The sequence below is a fragment of the Panthera onca genome, chromosome C2, assembly GCF_046562875.1.
Source record: "Panthera onca isolate mPanOnc1 chromosome C2, mPanOnc1 haplotype 2, whole genome shotgun sequence".
NCBI lineage: Eukaryota > Metazoa > Chordata > Mammalia > Carnivora > Felidae > Panthera > Panthera onca.
Genome location: NC_138347.1, coordinates 67,805,314 through 67,809,694, shown reverse-complemented (window position 1 = coordinate 67,809,694; position 4,381 = coordinate 67,805,314). Strand labels below are relative to the sequence as shown.

The 4,381-nt window shown below is 39.9% G+C and overlaps 1 pseudogene; it reads right to left on the bottom strand.

The window, feature by feature from the left end:
* Positions 1-3,430: 3,430 nt before the first annotated feature.
* LOC132684301 (large ribosomal subunit protein uL2 pseudogene) lies at positions 3,431-4,162 on the bottom strand (annotated as a pseudogene).
* Between the last annotated feature and the right edge of the window lie 219 nt (positions 4,163-4,381).

Sequence of the window (4,381 nt, the reverse complement as noted above, 5' to 3'; positions counted from 1 at the left end):
AATCCTGGAGGTTAAACTAATGTTAATTGAAGGTCACCTAGAGCTAGAGACTCAGGATGTAATTTTGACTGTCAGAGTTGCTTAAAAGAACATTAACTAGGTTACAGTTCTCAGCACAACGATAGAAACCATCCTCCTTCTACCATTCCAGTTACAAAGCAATACTCAAAACAAACAGAAGATAGCAGAAGATGACATCTTTGAATGAAGCAAACCACTTTAAAACTCCGAATGGAGCTTAAGATAACTGATTCAGATATACGAAGAAAAGCAGAGTGGCTGTAGGTTGAAATCAAGCCCTGATTCAGTAATGACCGGTGGGTTCTTATCCTTCACATTCATTAGTCTTCCCCAGGCATGACTGGGTCAAGTTCCATTCCTCCTTCTAAGTACCATTGCTCTGCCTCATCTAATCTGCAAGCCTGTATGAGTAGGTGCGGCTGTCAGACAGCCAGAGCAGAGCCTGGAGACAAAGGGTGGAGTCAGGAGTTATGAAGTCCAGGACAAGTAGTCAGACCAGAATTTTACGCAATCAGTTCCTGATGACTCACTTAACCTGCGAACCAGGGCATTGGAAGCCTGTATGACATATTCAAGTTACTTCCTGGTTCTGTAGTCAACTGTGGTGAGGCAGTACCCTTACATTACAATCTCCTCTTTGGATCAGCAATTAGTGTACACATGATTTGCAAAATGCTTTTACTAAGCATATTATTATCTGAGAATTAAAAAAAAAAAAAAACCAAGATAGTATATTTTCTATGGGATAGCCAAGAAATTTAATTATTGCAAGACATTTCTTTGGTGAGCAAGGAAACCTAAACAGGGCTGAGATGATCTCAGCAGATGTTTCTTTTCTTTCTTATTCTTGTTGTTGAAGATCTCTGCTCTCATTTATGTTTAAAAATCCTTTTGCTGAGGTATAGCATGTAGATGGGACACAAATAAGAAGCTCAGTCAATGCTTTTTGTCTTTCAAATAACATTATTTCTCTGATTATGAAAACAATATATACACAGTGTAGAGATGTTTTAAAATATGGAAAGAAAATAATTATCATTAATAATTCTCCTAACACCATCACACAGGGATCCTTTTTAACATCTAGGTGAGGAACTTTCCAGCCTTTTTCTATAGGCTGTATTCAAATATGTACTTTATAAAGTTGTAATTGCATAGCTTATCTGGGTTTATTATTTTTACTGTGAATATTTTCCTATATCATCACATATTTTATAATTTGACATTTAACAGCTGCATAGAATTTTACCCTGTGATCTTACTCTATTTAAATAATTCTCTATTACTGAACATTTAGGTTGTTTCCAATTTTTTGCTAAAATAAATAATGCTGCATAAACATTGTTCTGTATAAAGTCCTGCCCACATATATGATAAATAGATAAATGATTAGAGGATGTTGCTATTCCCAATTTCCTTGGCGAAGATGATCAGATGTCCTGATTTTGTGGGTCAGTGTTAGTTTATATTTTCAGGTCCCTGGATCCTTGGTATTAAGGAAGCATAAGCCACAGTAGAGGGAAATACTCAATTGAGGAAAGTGCGGTTAGAAGTAAAAGTCAGTTTACCAACCTATTTCAGTAAGGATGACAATAATAGACACAGAATTATTTAAGAAAGATATCTGAGAACCTAGGTAAATACCAACAAATAAAAGTGTGGCCAGATAATATTTCAGGTATTTACCTATATTTTTACTCTTCTGCTTTTTCTTGCCCATTCAAGCTAGTGGTCTCTGCTCATCCATTCCTCAAAGGACAGATGTTGCATGTTAGAAAGCAGATGTAGTCTGAAAGACTTTCTGGCTTCTGTTTCTAAGAGGTTAAATTCTAGAATAGAGAGTGGGTAGACAAGCTGTCTGTCTGAAATTGTAATGAGACTTGAAAAATATTGTCCTGACTAAGGGGAAGGGAAGTGGTGAATGAACAGAGATTTTGAGGGGGGTTGGAACAAAGGAGGATGGTAGAAAAAACCTTAAAAAGGAAATAGCTTCAAAGTATATCTAGGTGTGTGGGTCCTAGGCAGCCTCGCAAAGATTCCGGTGCCTGGGATGTCAGACAGGAGCAGAGAGGCGTGCTGACTGGAATGGTGGGCATCTGCACTGTAAATTGGGTGCACTTGAGAGTTGGAACCAGATTGTGACTCCTATTCCCCATCTTTGGCACTACATAAGTTTCTGGAACAATGGCACCCAGAGTGAGTGAGGGAAAAGAATTAAGTCAAAGAATTAAGACTGTTTCCCTGTGAGATGAGAGCTCAAAACAGAAGCAGAAATTTAGAAAATCATTATATTCCTTTAATACTTGTGCTTATGGATTGAGATTTATACCCACTATAATTTCTATATTTTCTGTAGAAATTAATAAAATTTTCAAAAATTCTTACAAGAACACTAATGGGAAGAGTTATGGGACGGAGTTGCAGGATATAATCCGTGCAAATTTGGATAGTATCATGGAGTTATTTAAAAATATCTGACATTCCTTCACACTGTTTCAAAGGAATGAAGTAGTGATTTGGGCATTTTAAGAATTAGTTTATAATATTTAGAAACTTTAAAATTTGCTTTAGAACTTTAAAATATACTTTTTTATATTAATTTTCAGTGCAGGTTAACGATGTCACATGTTTTACAATTTAGTGAAATCAAATAGAGGCTTATCAGAGTCCCTAATGTTCTGGCTTAATCTAAGAGTTAACTTTGTAGTATTTAGAGCAAGAGATATTTTCTCTGGCTATCCTGCAAAAATCACATTTCTCATTACTGGATTTGTGATAATAATTGGACAAAGAATACTGCAGGCTATACTATCTGGTAAATTCTCAGTGGGCAACTTCACTTTCAAGCTTTTTCACCTGATTTGGTTGGCCAACTAACTGTCAGGGAACTTTAATTATTTAAACATAAGTTACCTAATGCTTTATAGGGAGGAGATCTGGAAGTGAGACAGAAATAGCCATGGATAAATATGAGAGTTAGAGAGACAGACAAATAGAATGGATAACTGCTTTTCTAGGGAGCTCTGAATTCAGTCCCAGATCTTCTTTGGTATCTAAGCGGCCTGGGGTAAGGCCCTGATTCCTCATGAGCCCCAAGGGTGATAATAGTCTCTAGTGACTTCCCAGGTGGGAGAGGCTCACGAGAGATGATGTGACTGAATGCTGCAAGGGCCCTGGCTCACTGTGCTCACTCAATGTTCCCAGCACTGCCCACCCCTCCCCCCCACACACCCCGCCTACCTCCTCTTTTCTGCTGAGGCTCCTTAACAGAGAAATACTTTTATATGGAGAAAGGTCATTTTATAATCCCCATCTCTTTCCAGAAAAAGTGTGCTGTTTTTTGTTGTTATTTTTCATTTTTAATTTTTTTAAGTGGCAGAAAGATACCCTTTATTGAGCCTCTCCAGTCCTAGTTCTCTTTCTCCTACACAGTCTTGGTTCTCCTGAGATGTCCAGTCCCCTGTTTAGCAATGAGACCCACTTTGCAACCAGCAGGGGTATTTTTGAAGATGGTATCAGGTTTGACAATGTGCTGGTGGTTGCCACCTCCAAAGGGATGCTCCACAGAGTTCATGGCCTCATCCCGCAGGCGTGCTCAGAAATTTCTCTTTGCCTTATACTTGTGGTAGGCACAGCAACCGAGCTTGTCAGTGCAGTCCCCTCTGGCCACCACGCCGACCACAGCTTTGTTGGCTGAAGAGATGACCTTCTTGGAGCCTAAGCGCAGCTTCATTTGGGTCTCATTGGTCTTGGGGTTGCGGTAGGTGATGACGGCGTCGTTTTGGAGGTTCTGGCCAGCTTGCCTCTGTCATCAGCTTCTCCTCCAGGCAACATATGATGGTGCTCTCGGGAATGGTGTCCATTGCGAGCACATGGCCAATGCTGAGCTGGGCCTTCTTGCTGCAGTACGTGAACTAGCCAACGTGGATGCCCTAAGCTGTGAAGAACAGCTCTGTTTCTTATACTCGTAGGGATCCCTGAGGACACACTTGGCAAGGAGTGTGTCACAACCCAGAGCATGGATGACATCCTTCCTGATGCCCTTGATGTAACTGTGTGGCTCAGCAAAGTAGGTGTGCAGCAGGGTCCCTGTGCAGCAGGGACCACTGCTATCCTCCAGAAGTTTCAACGCTGCTCTTCGTCATGTATGGATTTAAAAGCAGGTAACTTCTTTCTCTCCTTCTCTACAGTTTGAAGATATTTTGCCCAGACTGACCATAACTTAGGATTCCCTATGTTTTATTCTTGGAGCTAGTGTAATCAGTTATATGGTTATCGAGTTGATCATATCTAGGCTCATGGTCTTAGGTGGACAGAGAAGAAGGACAAATACAGGGATTCTTATTCCCTCTCATACTTT